The sequence below is a fragment of the Hoplias malabaricus genome, chromosome 4 (genome assembly GCF_029633855.1).
Source record: "Hoplias malabaricus isolate fHopMal1 chromosome 4, fHopMal1.hap1, whole genome shotgun sequence".
NCBI lineage: Eukaryota > Metazoa > Chordata > Actinopteri > Characiformes > Erythrinidae > Hoplias > Hoplias malabaricus.
Window position 1 is genome coordinate 62,820,197 of NC_089803.1, and position 23,424 is coordinate 62,843,620.

General features: G+C 39.9%; 1 pseudogene; it reads right to left on the minus strand.

The window, feature by feature from the left end:
* The window catches only part of LOC136695067 (membrane-associated guanylate kinase, WW and PDZ domain-containing protein 2-like), a 73,952-nt pseudogene that overhangs the window by 9,625 nt on the left and 40,903 nt on the right, over window positions 1-23,424 (minus strand).

Sequence of the window (23,424 nt, forward strand, 5' to 3'; positions counted from 1 at the left end):
AAAAGAAGTGAAGGAACAGATGTTTCCAAAAAAAATTAAAACGATGTTCAAAAAACTGATTTAAATACGTCTAACAACCAAAAGACCTGGTGCATCACCCAAACAGATTACATCAGATAAACAGCACTTAAAGTCTTTAAGAGAGAGAGAGGGAAACAATAAGCTCTATTCTCGCTTCAGGTTTGTGGTGTCTATTCTTCCACTGTGAGAAAACAACTCGACTCTATGCATCTGAAAAGCTGTGGATCTGTGAATAATCAGGACAACAGAAAAAGGGATGAGAGAGGGTGATGAATTGTGCAACAAACAGATGGGCTTCAGACTGTAGTTGTATAAAACAATCACTGACTATAAACAACTGTTTTGAAGAGTGCAAATTGGACCTATAAGGTAGGTGTTTTCAATAAAGTGGCCAGTGTGTGGAATTACAAGGTTCTTAAAAAAGGAGTATGGTTAGATTAGGGTAGAGCTGTCGATCTAAATGTCAGTGCTGAAAATGTAAAATGTGTATCATACCTTCATATGTTCCGCTCTCCAGCAATGCCCCACTTCTCTCCAGTTCCATAAAACGTTCCACAGACACGAAGTTATAGTCCACTCCCGGGACCTCTCCTTCTTTAGGCTGCCTGGTCGTGCCTGGGTGAGAGAAAGAGAGAAAGAAATGAGTCTGGAATCCAAAAACAGACACAAAATGGAGCAAGTGATTACCATTTTTTAAATCATGGTATGATTACCAGTTTTAATGGTATTCCTCGATACACTGACGATAATACTGTCGCATTTCAATACTCCATATAAAAGAGCACATTCTCCTGCTTCTGGAACAAAGAGCAGTAACAGCTTCTACTTTTCCAGGAAGGGTTTACAGTAGCTGTTGCTACATTTCTGAGAGCATTTGATTGCATTCGACCATGAAAGCATTAATGAGGTCAGGTACTGATTTTGAGAATGTTCTGCTGTCCAACTGGGCCCAAAGGTATTGGCCGTTTTTTCTCAGCCCTGGTCCGGGTGGGCCACTGGTGGGCATGCCCTAGTTTTCTCCTCGCTCAATCACACCCACTTCGACTTCAGAAGGGGTTGTTAATGAGATCATTAGTTGCATCAGGTGTGTTGGGAGCAGAGAAATGTCTAAAATGCGAAGGGTAGTGTACTGAGAACCCCTGGTGTAAGGTAATGTGGCTCAAATGCAGCTCAAAGTACATGCATTGTTTTTATAAGGGCAAGAGGAGCATGTGTGTGTGAGGGAGTGAAATTAGCTCGCTTAATTCCTTCACACTCTGACAGAGCTGTTTGCTGACAATCTGTCAGTCGAGGAGTTCTTTGAAGCATAATGAAAAGAAAGAGAGAGGGAAGGGGAAGGAGAGAGAGAGAGAGAGAGAGAGATGAAGTGACAGAGAAACATGCCACCATCTGCAGAATAAAAGCAAGGGTTTATGATGCAATCTCGGCAGAGAAGAGGAAAACTCATCCAATCACAACACAGATGTTCAGACTCAGATCTCACACACACCTGTACTTAAACACTATGCCCTTATACAAACTTTAATCTAGAACCTTCTTATGATCCGAAAAACAGAGAGAACATTGGGTTCAGAATTATATATAAATATATATAGATTTATAGAATCTCTGAAGCTACTACACAATCCAAATAATACACACACAGTTCTGATCACAATGGGTGATTAGCTCTGCATCACAATCAATCCAACACATCCCAATGGTACAAAATGTTGCACCATTTCTCCAGAGAATATAGTTTCAGCCCTCCACAGCCTATTACTGAAAAGTGTTATATGCCTCTAGTCCAGTGTTTTTCGGGCATGGTTCCTAGAGGCACACTGCCCTGCACATTTTAGTGCTTTCCCTGCTTTAACAAACCTACTGCAACTCTGAAAGGACTCATCCATTAACTGATTAGTTGGATCAGGTGTGGTGGGACAGGAGAAAGCAATAAATGTGCAGGGCAGGAACAGGGTTGAGAAACACTGCTCTACTCCACACCATTAATGGAGCACTCCTGAGTGGCCCATTCTGCTGGCAAGGTCTATATGAAGATTATACAATGGGGTGTTCTTCAATATTCACGACCCCCAGAAGACCACCACAGAGCAGGAATGATTTTGTGGTGGATCATTCACAGCACTGCAGAGACACTGGAGTGGTGATGTTGTTGTAGTGTGTGTTGCGTTGGTACGAGTGGATCAGACAGTGTTATAGAAGGAAAATACACTAAAATACACTTTTAATTGGTCTATTCATGAGTTTGCGACTGTGTCATATGCAGTCACTTCTGTTTTATTCCCTTTTAATAAAAAAAAAAGACAGAAATTGAAATAATAGGTGTTTGTAATGAGTGTTGCAGAGAAACTAGGAGGTGGGTGTAAATGCTAAGATGTACTTTAGGGACAGGGAGAAATCTAAAGAGAGTTTTTTTTCTATTACAAGCCATATTACATATAAACGTAAAAATAGTGTGAGATCATATATTTTAATGGCACTTTAAAAAAATTATAATTTTGTTATTGCTAAACGCTGGTTAAAAAACAATGACTGCACACTAAATTATATTTTGTTATCCTAGAATCCCTGTGGAGACATTTAATATTGTGTTTGGCAGCAATATTACACTGAACACATGATGTGTATAAGTGTCACGTAAGTCGTAAGAAAAACTAGGTTCCTCAGATTAGTTAAAGAGAACCCTAAACAATGGGCCAAAATCATTGTCCAAAGTCAATGTCAATCCTGGCAGTGTTTGTCTGTGTCTGTGTGTGTGTGTGTGTGTGTGTGTGTGTGTGTGTGTGTGTGTGTGTGTGTGTGTGTCTGTGTGTGTGTGTGATGTAGCTAAGCGCTAATTAGCTGGTGTGTAGCTCCAGAGGTTTGGCTAATTGCTGCTAACTGTGAAAGAGGAGTGTTTAACAGAGCTTTCAAGAGAACTGCACACACACACACACATACACACATTCATTTAGGACCTGCTGCCATAAACATTCACCGTATTACATACAGACACATATCCTGCATAGCAAAAATGTTAGGACACCAGCTTATTCAACATCTGAAATTTTAATCATGAATATGTTGTCGCTGCAGTTTCATGTTCTGCTCTTCTGAGAAGGCTTTGCACTAGAAGTTGGAACATTGCTGTGAAAATTTGCTTACAGTCAGCCACATAATTATTAGTGAGGTCAGATGTTCAACTGATGCTGAATAAATTAATTCTGAATCTCAAACTCAATTCCAATTCATCCCAAAGAGATATAAAACAGAGCCCACTCAAATGCTTCACAGCCAAATGCTGTAGGGATATATATCATTATATTCCTCTAGCCATGACTGACATTCAGCTTTGGCAAACTTAAGTTCATCTGCAGCTGCTCTGGAGCATCTCATTTCACTTTCATCATTCAGAGTGTATAAGTGAATGTGCAGGGAAACAATAAGGCAGCTTTTCATAATTCAATACTGAGTAAAATCTATAGGCTATTCAATATCAATTCCCTCAGTAGAAGTTACCCCAGTGACCTGGGTGGTCTCATGGATGTTTCTTTTTTTTCTTCCAATGACTAAAAGGTGAAACAAATGGGGAACAATCTGTAGGTTTTTTTTTTATTATTATTTTTAAATACTCTCATCAATAGCCAATCAATCTCATAAATTACTTCGTCCAAATATCCAGACTCAATATTGATCTTTAGTCAACAGGTAATTGCACACTCATTGATCTCATCAATAACACTTACACCAATGACCTTCTGTCTCTCACAAACAAATAGATTAAATGTGCTAGAGTAAATATCCAAACTCAGTATTGATATGTACTCAGTATATTATCAATATATATTTATTATATACTCACTAATACCATCAATGGAATTTTCCCCAATCATCTGTAGTCAATGATTATATTATATATATAATCATTATATAAATCATTATATAAACTATATATAATTACATACTTAAAACATCATCAAAAAGTTACAGCGATGAATGCTGTCACTCACACAAATGTGCAGACAAGTCTACTGACTATACTGTCTGTATATAATGATTATAAATGACATGCTCAGTGACCTCATCGATATGAGTTACATCACTGACCTGCTTTAGCAATCCAGTCTTAATCCTGATGTGCCCTGATATATCTTCTTTTGGCAAACATTATACTGTCATAATTAAACAAGTTTCTGAAGGTTAATCTCTAAAATGTCATGTACAGTAAAAGAAGGCATTTCTCACATTTCCAAATGCCATCATCCTTTCACACTGAGGTCAGAAATAACGCTGGAATGAGTGGACGAGTGTAAAAGGAAGAGCTCCTCTCTGCCCAAGCGTGTAATAACAGAGTGAAGAGAAAATGAGTCTCTAACAGCGTTAAATTACACTCCAGCATCATCTTAGAGCTCAAACTGTGGATTAATCAGGGTTTTAATGGACAATAAACCCATCTCAGGTCTGTCTCACCACAATTCATGTCTGTTTTAAATGCTAAATCCTACAAAAAGACTTGATTGTTCTGCTTTTTAGTTATTAATTTATTTTTTCATTATTATTCATTGTTTTCATTTGCATATACATAACAATAATAATGCAAGGCAGCATGGAAACATAAATCATACACCTACATAATGGCAAAACAAAGAAAGGAAACAAGTAGTTTTACCAACAGACCAAAATAAAACTAAAACCACACAAACAATAAAAAGCTTTGTAAAACATTTGATGGTACCTACATACACTGGGTATCATCCATATCAGAGCTTTCTGTGTTGTGTTCCTTTGTCAGGTTGTGTCCTTTCCTCAGGTCTGTGTCCTTCAGTCAAACAGTAATGTTATAACATGACTCTAGCTGATGTGATTTTAAAATGGTGTTTGTGTGGCTTTAGTGATGATACTCTGATGACTGCCCATGCGGTCCAGGTCGGCATGCTTGGTAATCCAAGAGGTACCCAAACTCAGCTGGGTACTCTTTTACAGTACAGATCACATTTTCACATGAGTTCATTTGCTGCAATATTTTAAATTAATCAGATTAGCAACAACTGTGTGTTATTTATAAAGAAGAATAATTTTTAAATTAGCAAACTGTATGTAATGTAATGAGGTTTGCTAATTATATATTACATTATATCACATTACATTACATAAATAGTGTTTAGATCAGTGAACAAATGAAATACAAGAGGTACTGGTTAAAATTTACATTAATGTTTTTAGTTTTTCTTAATGAAAAATGTCCATTAATTCCCCCATAATGTCAACTTCAGTGATATACCCCAATTCTGACCAAGCCAGCACAGAAGCACACACACACATGTGTCTGTAAATTGTGGGAACATTACATAAACCTTTCCATAAGTATTAATAGTTTAACCTCAAGCCTAACCTTAACTTGTCTTCACCCTAAACTCTAATGGTTGGCATTTTGTGGACCAGCTGGTGGTCATCACAAGGATGACCAGTCCCCACAATATGAGTGTGTAAAAAGGGTTTCATCCCCACTATTTGATATATTCATGGTGTACACACACACACACGCACACACACACACACACACACACACACACACATACATACAGCACTAACAACTTCAAAGCAGACCTTTGATGTTGGACAGTTGTAATTATGTGTGTGATCCAGTGGGAACATTTCTTCAGTGACAGTTGTGCAGAATTCTTCAGTTGTGTAAAAGCATGCAATTCTTTGAACGTTTCTTTACAGTAGCTCAGCACAATCTGCAGCTCAGCCTTTTTTGAGAGATATCTGTGTAGAACTCGTTTCACTTTATTAAAGAGCCACGAGCCAGAGCCAGAAAATGTATCATTTTTTTCTGTGTCTGAGGAAAGTTAAAGCAGAAGAACACGTATGACAACACTTTACTGTAGGTGTTTCTCATAGAGGTTTAGAATGCTTAGTTCTGGCTCACTAACACCGCTACAACAACCCTAAAGAGCCAAATCTTTCCAAGGACAAAAGTCTTATACCTCACACCCCAACATACCCTTCTATCCCACATTTGTCACTGAACATGACATTAATTCAAGCAAAGCTATTCCCGAGTGCTCCTTTCTATTGACAAGGACTTTTTCCTGAGATTATACAAACTGTGTGTGCTGTTGAATACTGAACTAAAATATAATTAGTGTCCACAAAGCTTTGAGCATGTAGTATCTCAAACTGCTCACTGATCGGCATTTAGTTTCACTACAACAAGGAAATGCTTTCCACGTTCTGTAACATCCTGTTTATCTGTTGTCTGATTAGAATGGCCAGGGTAAAACGAACAGGAAAACAAAGGACGAGTGCTTATCTCCAAACAAGCAACACCCAGAAAAAACATCTGAAAACAACCCAGAAAACTCACAGACCACTGAGCTGGGTACTGCACATATATCTACACTATACTACCAAAAGTATTTTCTCATCTGCCTTTACACGCATATGAAGTTAAGTGACATCCCATTTTAAATTCATAGGGTTTAATATGATGTCAGACACTGATGTTGGGTGAGAAGGCCTGGCTCGCAGTCTCCGCTCGAATTAATCCCAAAGGTGTTTCTGTGGAGTTGAGGTCAGGGCTCTGTAAAGTTTTTCCACACCAAATTCGATCATATATGTCTTTATGGACCTTGCTTTGTGCACTGGTGCACAGTCATGTTGGAACATGAAGGGGTCATCCCCAGACTCTTCCCACAAAGTTCAGAGCATAATATTGGCACAATGCAGTCAGGCAAGTACTGTTCTCCTGGCAACTGCAAAACCCAGACTTGTTCATCGGATTTCCAGATGGAAAAGTGTGATTCGTCACTAGGTGTCATGAGGCGGCATGCTTTACACCACAGCACCCGACACTTTGCAGCTGCTCCATTCCATGAAGCTCTCTACGCCCTGTTCTTGAGCTAATCTGAAGGCCATGTGAAATTTGGAGGTCTGTAGCGATTGACTCTGCACAAAGTTGGCGACTTCTGTGCAATATGCGTCTCAGCATCCACTCACCCTGCTCTGTCATTTTACATGACCTACCACTTTGTGGATGAGTTGCTGTCCTTCCCAGTCGCATTCACTTTGTTATAATACCCCTGATAGTTGAATGTAGGATATTTTTCAGTGAGGAAATTTCATGACTAGACTTGTTGCAGAGGTGGTATCCTATCACGGTACCAGGCTGGAATTCACTGAGCTACTGAGAGCGACCCATTCTTTCACAAATGTTTGTAAAAGCAGTCTGCATGCCTAGGTGCTTTGTTTTATACAACTGGGTCCAAGGAAGTGATTTGAACACCTGAATTCAATAATCTGATACAACTAATGCAGTGTTAGGTATAAGGCCCTGGATCTCTTACTGGTGTAGTTTTTGTTTCTGCCTGGGCTGGGAAACCAACCCCAGACAACCATTTTAACGGCACATATACACATATACACATTGAGAGAGAGAGAGAGAGAGAGAGAGAGAGAGAGAGAGAAATGATATTTTGAAAGAGGTGGGTGTGAAGTGTTCTTTAAAACCTGACACACACAGATTGTTCTGGTGTGAAAATGAGAGCATGGCAGTTTATATAAACACAAAATAACATAAGCTCTCTCTCTCTCTCTCTCTCTCTCTCTCTCTCTCTCTCTCTCTCTCCCATAGATGTGGTATATCTCAGTCTCAATAGCAAGAGGAAGAAGAACCACAGAGGGAAACCAAGACTCTGAATGATGATCTTAATACAGAACATATACAGGGTTGTGTAGATATGGAACATGAGGTAAAATACATCCAAAATGGTAGATATGACACATTGTAAAATACAGGGTGGAAGATGTAGAACATGGAGGGTCATATAGAGGATTGAATATTATGAAAAATAGTTCAATCACAGTGTAGGAACAATTACAAACATAAACAACATAAATTGTGTCAGAAACTGAACTGTTGACTCAATGCACGATAAGAAGTGTCAATCTGTACCCTAGCAGACCAAAATGCCCATAATGCAAAGTGTATCATTTGAAGAGTTTCTCTGAGGCAGATCACAGAGTGGAGTGACAGAATCTGCTGTCGCACAGTATTCAGCAAACCTGTATCTGATTGTACTAAATCAAGTGTGCAATGCAGTTATGGTCTATAGTGATCTGGATCTTTGGATGTAGGCAGCAGTGATAAGAGACATGCTCATGTTTCCAGCCATCCTCTGAACTTTATATATTCCATACATAGAGATGTATACAAATGTGGAATGGGCTTCTAGAACTCTCACAAAATGAAGTTTTTATATTATATATTATAATTACTTTCATTTTAACCTATATTTAACCAGGCAAGTCATTAAGAACAGCTTCTTATTTGCAATGGCTTCCTAGCAAAAGGCAAAGCCTCTTGATTGTTCTAGATTGTGAAAGAAGCTTGTTGGTAAAACCTTTAAACTCCTTAGTAACATCAGCAGGACCCTGGGATGCTAAAAGCACTCATTTGCAGTGAAGCAATTATCCTCTTATCGTCCTGTATCAGTATTAAACATGGACTAAACAGTTTCACACCAAGCATGAACTCCAAGCCCATTACTGCACTCAACAAGTCTCTTGGATTGTTGAGTATGGAAATGAGCTACAGTGCAACCCCTGCTCTTTTTGTGATATTCGGTGCTAAATGCAAAAGAATGGGATAGTTTTACTAACTCAGGAATAAATATGACATGAAGGACAACAAATCAGAGACACATTCTGCACCTCCGAGCAGGAAAAGTTGAAAACAAAGTGTGCATGTCATTATCCACAGTGTCTAATCAGGAGCGAGCATTTTGCAGGTAGCTGGAGCAGTCTCCACAGGAGAAGAAGCTGCTGTAATCAGTGGTAAATCTCCAGGAGAGACTGGTTTTGTTTAGGGCATTAGTTAGGATTTGCACTTACCTACCATTTCACCAGAGGATTCATTCATTCATTCATTATCTGTAAGCGCTTATCCAGTTCAGGGTCGCGGTGGGTCCAGAGCCTACCTGGAATCATTGGGCGCAAGGCGGGAATACACCCTGGAGGGGGCGCCAGTCCTTCACAGAGCAATACAGACAAACACATTCACTCACACCTACGGACAATTTTGAGATGCCCAACCAACGTGTGTTTTTGGACTGTGGGAGGAAACCGGAGCACCCGGAGGAAACCCACGCAGACACAGGGAGAACACACCAACTGCTTATACCATATAAATCTATTACAAAATCAATTGCTCCTTTCATATGTTAGATTGTCTGATGTGATTGTCTTTTACATGTTCATTCTATTGTAAACAGCATCTTTGGGTTATTGAAAAGTGCTTTAAAAATATATTATTATTATTAATGAGGATACTGTTAGTTCTCTCTGTATAAAATATTCTGATGCTGTGTTGTGCTGCTAGTGAGCAATGAGGGGTGAAATCACAAGGGAGAACCATTTTCTTTTCTGTGAGCCTTATGAATCCTTTCATTTCAAACTCTCAACCTTATAGAGCCATTGTGTTATCATCAGTAAAATTAATATCATCAATTAAATCTAATTTCGACAGCAACAGTATTTGTATGCTTCTGTAAAGGCTCATTTATTGCTGTATTTGCATGGGATGTCTGTAGAGGCAGATTTAGCATGGGGATTCTGTAAACTTTACAATGTAAAGGTTATGTTTACATGTCATAGGGTTTCTGTGGAACCTGTATCGGGTTTCTGTAAAGGCTTATTGTTTGTAGGTTTTGTATACGTTATTGATTTTGCATGAGACATAAAAAACGTTATGTAGAAGCCGTTGTTGCATGAGACTGGCTGCGTTTGCATGATGTTTTGTAGAGCCGGGCTGTAGAGGCTCATTTATACATAGAGGTTCTCTAGAGGCTGGTTTTGCATGAGGTTTCTGTAGAGATTAATTTTCATGGGGTTTTGTGGAGAGGCTGTGTTTGCATGGGGTTTTCTGTAGAAGGTCATTTTTTATTAAGTTTCTTTACAGGCAGGAGTTGCACGGGGTTCTGTGGAGGCTCTATTTTACATAAAGTTTCTGTAAATGCAGTTTTTGCAAAGGATTTCTGTCGAGGCCCATTTTCATTTAATTCTTATAGAAGCTGGTTTTGCATGTGGTTTCTAAAGAAGGTCTTTTTGAAGCTATTTTAGAGCCTGAATTTTCATGGGGGTTCTGTAGAGCTGATTGTAACTTTCTGTAGACAGCGCTTTCATTTTTGCATTGCGGTCTGTAGAGGCTCATTTATACATGGAGATTCTGCCTGAGACTGTAGAGAGGCTGTAGAGAGGCTGCATTTGCACAGGGTTTCAGTAAAGGTCATTGCTGCATAGGGTTTCTGTAGATGTCCATTTTTATGGGATTTCTGTAGAGGCTGCTTTCATGGGGCTGTTGAAGACACCATTATTGCACAGGGGTGTGTGAAGAGATCATTTTTGTAGGCATTTATAATGGGGTTTCTGTAGAGGCTGGTTTTACACAAGACTTTTTAGAAGCTACACTCTTAAAAATAAATGTTCGTTAGTGAAGAAAATGGTTCTATATAGAACCATGAACACCTAAAAAAGGCAATCATCCACTCCACATGGATTTAGCCTTGTCAACAAAAGTCTTAAACAAAGCCTAATACAGTCTAACACACAACCTGCTTACAACATGGCAAAGATACAGTTCATTTTGTCAACTTTACACCTCAAATTACAACACCTCCAAAAAGCTCTGGTTTCTTCGTTTACACTCTATGCCCTTATTGGCACCGTATATGCACGAGTTAGCGAATCATGCTTGGAGATTCAGCTTTAATTTTAAAGTGGGCACTGAGTGCTGATTTTCTGAACAATTGGGCTGTCCCCAAGTTTTCGGGTATTCAGGTATTTGTTCGTTGGGTTCGTTTTTTGGATAAATGTGGCAATGAATAAAGGCAATGCTCCACTCAACCCACATTCAGGCTCCAGCAGCAAAAACAGTGCTCTCCCCACTCCACCCATATTCAGGCTCATCAACATAATAGTCTTTGTGCAAATGAAGCCTAAAATTATTCATATAAAACAGCCTAACATGCTACAACAACACACTTACAATGAAACGAGGAGACACCACAGTTCATTTTGTCAGTATTATGCCTGAATTTAGATCACGTCCCTGCTCAAACTGGTTAAATTGTGTATACTTTGTGCCCTTAGTTAGCAAGCTAGTTAGCAGTTTAGCAATCATAGCTAGCGAGCGAAGCCACACTGTGAGCCACAGCACAGCCTGGAGAGGGGAATATTAAATATTACATATTAAATATTGCAATATACACTACCCCACTCCACAAATATTCAAATATTGAGTGAATATCCCGGCCGAAGCTCCGAAGCCCTAAAAATGGTTTTCGGGACAACTCTAGTTCATTGCATCGTGAACGTATTTTTAATATTCCGGAAAAAATATGCTAAAAGGTTTCTATATGGCACCAAAAAGGATTTATCAATAGGTACAATGTCAAGCTTGTTACAGCAGAAGAACTGTTTTTGATGCCATATAGAACTCTTTTCTAAAAGATGCTAAATAGAACCATCTGTAGTACATTCTCTATCATTCTAAACCTTTCAATCATGCAAAGGCTTGATTGAGTGTTCAGGGTGCTATACAAAACCACTTTTTTTTACTGAAGAACCCTTGAAGAACCATCGTTTTTACGTTTGTAGATTTGCAAGGGAGTCCTGTTATGCATGAGTTTGTACAGGTTTCTGAAGAATTTGCTATTTAGAGCTTTTGCTCTCAGAGAAAGTCTCACTGTGGTAAATATTTAGTACCTCCCCAAGTTCTATAACGATTGCTCACAAATATTCACCTCTCCTTCTGGAGAAGAAAATGTAGTGTACCGATAAGGAACTTTAAAACCACTGTTATACATTTACACTCTCTGTACCTTTAAAGAATAGCGTACCTGCACAGTACCTTTTTTTCTGACAGTGTAGAAATGATTGTTGCTTGCAGTTTCAGAGCACATTTATTTGAAGTACTTAGTGGAGTTTCAATTTTGCTATTTATCCCCTATAGGTTATTTTATGTGGGGGTCTGGATAGGTCATTATTTCCTGGGTTTCTGTTGAAAATACTTTTTACAAGAGGCTACTTATGAAGCTGGTCCTGCAGAGGTTTATATAGAAGTCCCTTTTGTCTGGGGTTTCTGCAGAGTCTCAGTTCTGCTTGAGCTTTTGTGGAGGCTGTGTTTTCATGGGCTTTCTGTAGTGGATGGTTTTTCATATGGGACTCCGTTAGTGGCTGGTTTGAACGTCTCTGTCCTACGGCTGCGTGTTATGAGTCACCTTGCTGTTCTCCAGCTGTCAGTCAGAGCCAATGGCTGCATTAATGCCTACAATATGGTTCCCATCTCAGACTCTGTATCGCTCTTGCTGTATCCCTCTCATTCTCTCTGCACCTCTCTCTTTGCATCTCTCGCTCTGTCGTTCAATTCAGGTCAGCTGGCTTCTCTGGCTTAAGTGCGTTTTATGTAGAATCACTAAAGAAAATACAAAATGAAGGGCACTATAATATTCTTAATAATATGGGACACGTTGAAGATGTCAAATCTGCCGCCTTCTTTCCTTTATATATGCTACTCTGAGACTGGAGTACCAGCCTCCACCATGTGACTGCTGCCAGAAAGAGCTGTTCTTCTACCTCACCTCCACCTCACCCTCATGGCTCCTTCTGTAAACGTTTACTATTCCACAGCATTACGGAGCCCAGAGCCAATGGCTGCTGGGAGTTGTTCTAGTGCCTGTGCACATGAAAGCAGAATACAAAAAAGAGAGAGAGAGAACCCAAGATGCCGCACAGGGAAGTGTGGCCTACTTCTTCCTCCGCCTGTTTATGATACAATTTGACAAGGAGCTTCCCATGGCGCAGTGATTCATCGGGGGAAATAACAGCTTGTTGCCGGGCTCCAGCGAAAGGAGCAGGCGATGACGCTGCTCGACATCCCGCGCGTAATTAACAACAGAATTGACAGCGAGGCCTGACATGCAAGATCAGCCGTACTAATGGGAAGCTAAGTGGTGAAATTCTCTGAGACTGTGAGAAATGTCAAGCGAGGAATATGCTTGGGGCTTGGGAAGAATAGCGAAAAGGGAGAATGCAGAGAAATACCACTGGAGCGAGCGACAACTGTGGAAATGATTAAGTCTTCTACGTCATGTGCCTTTTTGGAGCTTATCTAGAATTCTTGAAGAGCTTCAACGAGTTGGACGATGATGCTCCATTTCCCAGAATCAGTTGAAGAAAACTAGCTATCTTTCACTGATTTACATCGGTAGATATCCCTGTTAAAAAAATTCTCTTGAAGAAGATGATGAAAATGCACAGACACTATAAACCGAGACTGTAACATGTGACCGTTTTGTTTGCTTTGGGAGTATGGTGCTGTTTCTGCTACTACATCAAGCACACTACACACTGGCAAGGTCATGTCTGAGAAATCAAGGATAGCAGGGGAGGGTGTTTTTCTTTCCAACAAGCCTCTAGCTGATGTTGTTTTTCTCTAGAAATATGTGATATATACTTATCTAACAGGTTGGCATCTTGTCCAATGAGGAAAAAAATGTGATTATTTTGTAATCACATCAGCTGTGATGTTACAACACACAATAAAATGTTTCCTACTCATTTAACACATCTGTGGCAATAGACACACACACAACACACAGAGTGGCGGGCAGCCAGCACCATTGCCACAGGACCACTTAGGGGTTAGGTGCCCTGCTCAGGGGGACTTCAGCAGTGGATGCTGAGAGTTGAGACAGCACTGCTGCTTCACTGACCCTGTCCGCCAATATTCTCTTACTGCTCAGATAGATAGATAGATAGATAGATAGATAGATAGATAGATAGATAGATAGATAGATAGATAGATAGATAGATAGCTATTTCTAATGAATAAAATGGCCAAAAACCCATCCATAGCTATGGGTCAGGGCTCAGATTCGTCCAGTTTTCTGGCTGTGATGGTATCAGCCTCCTATTGGTCATGTTGACACAGAGCCGGCCGCGCTCCATTCACAGCTCTAATCCCCCCGTTATCGCAGCCAGAGACTGTGTCAGCGCAGCGCTTTGTGTCCGTCCTAATCGTGCCATTAGCCCATGAGGAAACGGCTGAGGCTCGTGACGCTGGTGCATTGTGGGACGGGATTACAGGACCTGGTAGCACATACAATCTGGACCGTCCGGAGAGCAAGCTTTAAACACAGCACAGTGACAGAAAACCTGCCACCATGGCACTTTCTCTAAACCAGAGCCAGAACCCAGCAGTGGACATGGACGTGCTTATTCAACTGTTTCACATTCTGCATGTGGAGCAGTCTTCATCAGGCATAACCTAACCATCTAACACAGTGCAGAGAAGACCCGGGAAAAGACAGGGTGATCTTAGCTGCCTGTGTAACTAAGTACATTATTACAGACACACTAAAAAGTGAGGCCTGGAATTTTAATATATGTCAGACCCTAGATTAGACCACACACACACACAGGACCTGATCACAGGTTTCGGAGCAAGAGAGGGCGGGCAAGTGAGGCCATGGACAGCTCTGTAAAAGAGTGCTTTATCTGATCTGATGTGTGAGAAAGCTCATTTCATCAGATCCACAATCTGCAGTCCACCAGGACCCTCAAACAGCTCTATGGAAACCCAGAGGAGACAATTTACTCAATCCAGACTTTCTACACTTCATTCAGACAGCTGCAGAACAGCACACTGCTCTAGATATTTAATGTGTGCAGAGTGCCTGAATTAAAGATTTAAAACAAATCAGATCAATGTAGACATTTCACAACATTCTGACAGTTCTGTAAGTCCATATTATTAAAAAAAATACATTATTTAAAGTCACATTGACCAGAGAAACTACAGGACACTGCTTTTTAAGAACCATGCCCTAAAATGTCCTTTAGGAAACAACAAGACAGTTTTACAAATTAATATTTTGTAGAGTCATCAGTGTTAAAGAATTCAGAGTTAATTAAAAATATGTAATATATATATTTTCATATTGCCATCCAGATGTTCTCAAGCTGCAATAATCAAATGCAGGAATTAAGTACCCCAGTGGTGTCAATAAATTATTAATAAATACAGCCGTTAGCTAGCAATAGTTTAAATCTTCCCTCGATGGCTGAATAATGGCGTACAGAAAACAGTGATTCTGTCTTTGTGCCTCATAAAAATGAACCCCTGAGACTCTCTGTTAGTTCACAGCCACAAAAAAGAAGCCAAACTGAGAGAACAAACACGCAGCCAGGTAACGACTACACTCTAGCATCCAGAATGTACACATCAGCACTGCTGTCTGATATCAACACTATCACCTCAATACACTGCCCCAGTAGTACAGGAAGACACACATGTCAGAACACACGGTACACACTCGCACAGTTTACATACCTCTGAACAACGACATCATCATCCTCTATGTCCACATCCGTCTAACTCTACCTCTCTCGTTCTCTCTCTCTGTCCCTCTCCCTCTCTTCCATCACTCTCTCTGTAGTCTATCCCACACTCTCTTTCTAAATCTCTCTCTCTCTCTCTCTCTCTCTCTCTCTCCCTCTCGTTGTTTTAGTGTGTGACAGAATAAAGGCTGTGTTTGGTCTCTGCTGACATCACAGATAGTCCAGAATCAAAGCAGATCACTCGCTCCTTGGTGGAAGGAAGGAAAAAGAAGATGGAAAAAAAACACTTTATTCTGTTTTTCATTTTTCTCTGGGATCTGGAGTGGTTTGACAGTGAGCGAAGGCGAAATCTCACAGAAAACAACCCGCTTCTTCTGACTCTCACTGCACTCATCCTCTAATCTCATGCCATTCAGGAAAGACAGCGGGAAGAAAGAAAAAGAAATGTGGCCTGATATCACACCAATGGACTGAACATTGAAAATACAGAAGCAAGAAGCGAGAGAAAGAGAGAGAGAGAGAGAGAGAGAGAGAGAGAGAGAATGACATAATCTGTTTATCTGGATGTTGATTGGGCTTATTCAGGCCTGAAGAGTGTTCTGGACAGAAATAGCTGATCACACTCACTAAAGCCATTGGCAGCCCCACAAACACAGCCGCACAGCAGTTACAGAAAGTATTTGGACACTTCTCATTGTTTATGCATATGTTATAAAGTCCCTGTGTGAGAATCCTTCAGATAAAGTGCTAGTGTAATAACCGCAGACGTCCAGAAGAAGTCAAAGCTTCCCATCAGGCTGTTTTTGTAAAAGATGGATGGGATTGAGACTTGGTTTATCTGGGGCATCATCCTCTCGCTCTCTAAATCACCTCTTTTCTTCCATTTCCTGCTGGTAACACCACACCATCTTCTCAGACACACACTGAGCTTTATCTGCAGCACAAAGCTCCCCTCTGTACAGAACCCCACTCCAAACTCTTTAAAAGAAATTCTCATGGCTTGAAATTCTAAAGTTCAGGACACACTCGGTTAAAAAAACCACCAAAACTTACAATAAACAAAAACATCAAATAACAAGCTACATAAACCACTCAAGATATTACAGCATTGTACTTTGTACAACATGTGCCGTGAAAAACAACATCCTTGACAATGAATCACGGCTATTAAAAAAGCTAAAGTAAGATCCTCATTTAAATTCCTCATTCCTCCTTAAAATGTGCAGCAATTACATCTATTTGCTGTATTCATTAAGGTGAAATGGAGACACCACCATTCTCTCTCTCTCTCTCTCTCTCTCTCTCTCTCTCTTTCCCCCAACTCTCTCTCTCTCTCTCTCTCTCTCTCTCTCTCTCTCTCTTTCCCCCAACTCTCTCTCTCTCTCTCGGATGATTGAGGTTCTGTGGGTCACAGGTCAGTGTAACATTACAGCTCTTCTTAGATTCAGTCAAAACACACATAACCTGTGACCCGCTTAAAAGACAAAAGAATAAACAGCAGCTGAATTACAAAGAGCCATGAAAAGCAACTCTGTGTCTCTACCACCTTTAAAAGGACAAACAAAGTGTTATTGATGCAAAGCAGTCTTCTTTTAAAAGCAGTAAAACATGTTAGCATGCTAATGGCGCCACCTTTTGGAAGACCTTCAACCTACGAAACATGGGTGCTTGAGTAAAATATAAAAACTGTCAACACAATAAATAATTAACTATTTCATATAATGTTTTTTTTTTCATGGCTGGATACCAATGTAATAAATGGAGGGTGGTCTTTTACTTAAAATCTGACACAACTGAGAATGGAAGAGAAGAGAAAAGAGAAAAGAAAAGAAGAGGAGAAGAGAAGAGAAAAGAAGAGAAGAGGAGAAAAGAAGTGAAGAGAAAAGAAGAATAGAAGAGGGAAGTGAAGAGGAGAAGAGAAGGCAAGCGGAAAAGAGAAGATTAAACACATCGGCACATGTAGTGAGTGTGAGTGTGTATTGTATTATTATGGAGATGGGTGTTATTATGGAGATGAAGATCAGTGACGCGGTGTTGGTTTCCATCTGTGTGTCTTTTCTGTTTCCTCCTACGGTGACTTTGTACACGGTGTAATACAACAGCAATGAACCAAATCACAAACATGAGCCTCCTGTGCTTCTGATTCACAATACAAGGTTAACATTCCTTTTTTTACAACCTTTCAGACTCTTTTTCTACTTTTCAGCATCAAGGCAACTCAGCGCTATGTGTCTGAACAATCGCAGAGATGTCAATAGCCCTCCCTGAGAAAAGGAAATAGACACAACAAAGGAATGATCGCAAAACAAACAAAGAACCTGCGGGTGTTCCTTTAGAAACAGGGGTTCCAGATCGTAATCGATCACTCGAACGTACCTTGCACTTTGGTCAATTGCACCTCATTAAATAATGCAAATCAGCATTTTCCCACCTGTAAAGTCCAAGTATCGGTCTACACTCACTAACAACCACTCCCAGGACCGATCGACGTTTGGTCCAGTAAAATGAAATGAATTAAATGAAAAATGCTTGAGAATGGTTTGATCCAATGGTCCAATGAACCCAAACACATGAAATGAAAAGAAAATTGCAGTTGATATTAGACTGGTTTCAAGCAGAGTGCAGAACTAGCAAATGGTGAGGAAATATCTTCTAAAGTTTATAAGAATAGTTTATTATTACAATCACGAACGTCACCTTTAATTGTTGAATTGAGTGAAAATGAAACAAGGGTGTTCTCTGACTTTAAATATATAAAGTACTGTAATGCATGAATTGGTTGCTCAAAAGTGTCCACAGATGTGAGTGTGTGAATGAATGTGTGAGTGTGTGACACCTTGTGAAAGAGTAGCGCCCCCTACAGGGTGTGGTCCTGCCTTGCACTCTGTGATTCCAGGTAGGCTCCGGGACCACCGTGACCCTGAACTGGATAAGTGGTTACAGACAATGAATGAATGAATGTAATACATTATGTTGTTATTATTATTCCAACATCCACATGGCTCTTGTGTTTGGTTTTCTTTTTACACACATTGTGTGCACAGCGTAAACGAGCCGAATTAAAATCGCAAGCTCTTTCTTCTGCTTTCAGCGTTTTCCCTGAATTCTAACACAATTTAAGTTCCTCTTTGATTTCAGGGATACAGAAAACGGAAAGAAGACTTTAATTTATCAATTTGTTAATTTATTTATTCTTTCAGACTAACACTCACAGCATTGGGCAATTCCATACACTCACACAGTCACTCACACATTCACACCTGTGAATAATCTCTCACACAGCAAATGAAGATGTATTTCTTTAATAACGTTAAAGCTATTGTTATATGCTATTATGTTATAGATCACTGCATAAATGTTCAATCACTCCAGAGAACACCGAAGTCAGTGCCAGGCATTGTAGCAGTTTAGCCCAAATTTTGCACTGAGCAGAGTAAAAAAAAAAGCATTTTTTTTTTAACTCCTAAACTAATGCCTTTTTGTCTCTAGCTTTTTTCCAGATGGTGTAGACTCTTGTTTTGTAGCCTGCATAAATACAAATTTCATCATAAGGCAAACAGACATCATGAGGTGTTCCTGTTCAGCGTCCTCTCTGTACCTGATGAAAATATCAGTTTGTTTTACACACCAATAAAAGTCAAGATCAATTTTCTGGCCTCACTTTTCCGTCGTTTATTGTCCATTAGGACTGCAGCACTGCTGTTTTGTTGTACATGGTGTAATTCACCAAAAATTGTCACAAACTGTGCTCTCACTGTGCTTTCTCCATTCCAAAACCTCTCAGCTTCTTATTCTGCTTTTCAGCTCCTTTTCATTTCCCCTGAAAAATAACACCATGTCAATCCCTCCTTCAAAATCTGTGCTCCAGGAACGGAGGAAAACAAGGTTTTAATCTGAGCAATCTCCAAAAAAAAAAGAAACAGTTCTATGAAAAATTATATTCCATGCCTACAAGTTTATAAAAAAATTGAAGTCATAAATAATAAAGAAAGTGAAGATGAATAATTCAAACATTTGCTTCCTTCTAGCACGGAGCTTTTTGCTCTGGGCCAAAACTGTGCTCTCTCAAATTCTAAAAGAAAAAAAAATAATAATAATCTAATAATAAAAAAAATAAAATATACCCACTGTGTAAATAATGATTTAAATAAATAATGCAGCAGGGATCCCTGTGTTTATTCAGCTGAGTGCTTTCTGGGAATTTGGGAGAAGTTTAACTGTGAAAGCTGGAGTTCAATGCTAATTTTATTTAGGACACAAAGGATTAGCCGGACGACAGCCGACAAGCCCCATTTCCAACACCACACATCTTTCACAAAGTTTCACCCAACTTTCTCCATAATTTTGACATTAGCAATTCCACCTGTGAGCTAGCACTCCCTGTGTTAAACGTTAAACTGTGTGACACCAGAGGCACATGAGAGAGAGAGAGAGAGAGAGAGAGAGAGAGAGAGAGAGAGAGAGAGAGAGAGAGAGACTCTGTGACCTATTACTGAGACTTCAAACTGCTGCTAACTCAACACCACTGGACAGATCCATGTATTTCACTTGGAGGAGAAGTCTAACAGTACAGATGTGTAATGCATGCTAACAGATTCCACCAGTTAACACAATTATAGGGTCTTCGTTTGTTCATAAAATGTCCTCTTTATTATTTCTTTAGCTAAGAATTGATGCCTACAACATTTTATTCAAAAGAAATATTGTGACAGTATGAAGTTTATAATTGTTCCTTCCTTTTATCATTTATAAATGAATCGTATTTTAAGAACTAAATGCAGATTTAATGTGGATTTTCTTTTGCTGTTCTTCTGTGGGGTGAGTTCAATATAATGGCACTGGTCTACTATTCGCAGTTGTCAGATTTTAAAATTGGTACCTGGTTTTGGAATTATAATTGATAATCAGTCTCATTCATTATGAAGTATTGTCTGCTCTGGCACATGGCCAGACGCCTGTGTTATGGATTTTAAAAACCTCAGTGTGTATTCAGAGTGACAGTTTGAAAGGGAATGCTGTAGTCTCTACTCTTTTGAATCTTCTTTTAGATCCTATATTTGTGTCTCCACCGCTCTGAGCAAGGACCAGCTCTAATGTGAAATCTCAGAGTGGAAAACGCTGCTCAGAAAAAAGCTAAAGCCAATGCAAACCACGGAACAGCTCGGACACTTCTGGCTGAATATGTATTTTTTATCACCTTGAGGACACTTTGATTCAAAGCCGGTGCATAAATTCCTGAAATTAGCTCCTAAGACCAATATAAAGTGTGACGGTGAAACCAGTCCTCTTTCATTCTCAATCCATCTTTCATTCTCCATTTGTAAATGCATCCTTCATTCCCTATCCCTTCAGTCCTGAATCCTTCATCCTCACCATACTTCATCCTTCAATCTTCATCCTCAATCCAGCCTTCACTCCCCAAAGTCAATACATCCTCCTTCCTCAATACATCCCCATTCTCTATTCTCAACCCATCTTTCAATCCCCATCTTCAATCTTCATCCTCAATCCAGCCTTCACTCCCCAAAGTCAATACATCCTCCTTCCTCAATACATCCACATTCTCTATTCTCAACCCATCTTTCAATCCCCATCTTCAATCTCCATCCTCAATTCAGCCTTCACTCCCCAAAGTCAATACATCCTTCACTCCTCAAACTCAATCCAGCCTCCATTCCCTATTCTGAACCCAAATTTCATTCCACATCTTCAATCTCCATCCTCAAACCATTATTTATTCTCCAACCTCAATCCATTCTTCTCTCCCATCCTCAATCCATTCTTCACTCTCTATCCTCAATCCATTCTTCACTCTCTATCCTCAGTCTATTCTTCTCTCCAATCCTCAATCCATTCCTCACTCCCCATCCTCAATCCATTCCTCACTCCCCATCCTCAATCCATTCTTCACTCTCTATCCTCAATCCATTCTTCACTCTCTATCCTCAGTCTATTCTTCTCTCCCATCCTCAATCCATTCCTCACTCCCCATCCTCAATCCATTCCTCACTCCCCATCCACAATCCATTCCTCACTCCCCACCCTCAATCCATTCCTCACTCCCCATCCACAATCCATTCCTCACTCCCCACCCTCAATCTATTCTTCACTTTCTCTCCTCAATCCATTCCTCACTCTCTATCCTCAATCTATTCCTCACTCCCCATCCTCAATCCATTCTTCACTCCCCACCCTCAATCTATTCTTCACTTTCTCTCCTCAATCCATTCTTCACTCCTCATCCTCAATCCATTCTTCTTCACTCTCTATCCTCAATCTATTCCTCACTTCCCATCCTCAATCCATTCTTCACTCCCTATTCTCAATCCATTCTTCACTCCATATCCTCAATTCATTCTTCACTGTTTATCCTCAACCCATTCTTCACTCTCTATCCTCAATCTATACCTCACTCCCTGTCCTCAATCCATTCTTCACTCCCTATCCTCAGTTGTCCCTCATTCCATCCTTCATCCCAATCCCCTATTTACACATCATTCCTCATCCTCAATCTATATTTCCATATCCTTCATTTGTCCATCAATATATCTATATAATCCATCCTTACAGCTCAATCCACGCTTCCATTCTCAACTCTCTAATGAACTGAAGAAAGATAAACTGAGGGAGATAAAGAGAGAGAGAGAGAGAGAGAGAGAGAGAGAAATGGAGGAGAAGTAAAAGTGAGAAAGAGAGAGAGAATTATAGGTGGAAAAAGAGACAAAGGCAGAGAGAGAGAGAGGGAGAGAGAGAGAGAGAAAGTTATAGAATCTGAAAGAAAGAGAGAGTGGGAGAGAAGAGCTCTGTGGCGGGTCACTCCTGTAATGTGTCAGAGCGTTTAAATAATGTGTTTAAATCATAGAGACAGTGTTCTGTGAAGAATATGAATGCATGAAGGTGGTGGCGTGATTAATTCAGAGCCGTGTGAAATCTGTCCCAATATTAATGGAGGCACTTCATCACCACTGACAGGATAAGTGCTGAAAAATGAAGGGAGCATACAGATAGATGGAGGGAAGGCTGGACGAACGGATGAATGGATGATAAAGAGCTTAACGACAGTAAACAGTAGCATTAGCGTCTCTTTAGGAGAATAATGGGGTAAATGCAACAAAAACAGACTAATAACATACACAACGTGAGAGAGAAGAGGTTCCTTAATGAAAACAGGAAAGAAAACGTACCGCTGCTAAAACTTCATTAGAAAGAGCAAACAGCGTGAGGTAAACAGAAGGTTAGCCGTAAGATGGAGGTCGCAATATCAGTGTAAATAAGTGGCTGAGATTTGGATGTTGCTGCATCTGCTACACAATCAATTCATTAGTGTTTCTCAATTTATTCCTTAATAAACCCACCCCATACGGTCTATTATGTACTTGTTTGTAATCCTACATCGTGACTAGGCTACAAAACAAGAGTCTACAGCATCTGGAAATAAGGTAGAGACAAAAAGGCATTAGTTTAGGAATTAAATAAATGTTTTTTTCTGAGGTCACTCTGCTCAGTGCAAAGTTTGGGCTGAATACAATGCCTCGCACTGACTCCTGAAACAGTGGAACTGTGTTCTCTAGAGTGATTGAACACCATTGAATTCCTTTGGAATGATTTGGAGCACAGAACTAAATCATCCGACCTCAATACCTGACCTGTTCCAGTACGTCTTAGTCTAGAGCTTTACCCAGAAGAGCACAGTCTGTTACTGCTGCCAAAAGGGGAACAAACACCTGCTTTATTTACCTTTATTTCAGAAGAAATGTATGTGTCTGCTAACTTTTGGACACATAGTGTATAAACACACAGCTCTCTGCTCTGGCTCTGAGTTTAATGATGTATTTTATAAGTTTAGATTCAGAGCTCCACTGGCCAGACGCAGTTAAAACTCACTGCAGGACACGCAGCTAATGACCACTCCTCACTCAGAGTATATTCTAATTATACTTCATTAATTACCTTTGATTAGGTGACAGAACAAGTCATGAATTTAAAGAGAGTCATCTAAATAATAATAGCAACCAAGCAACA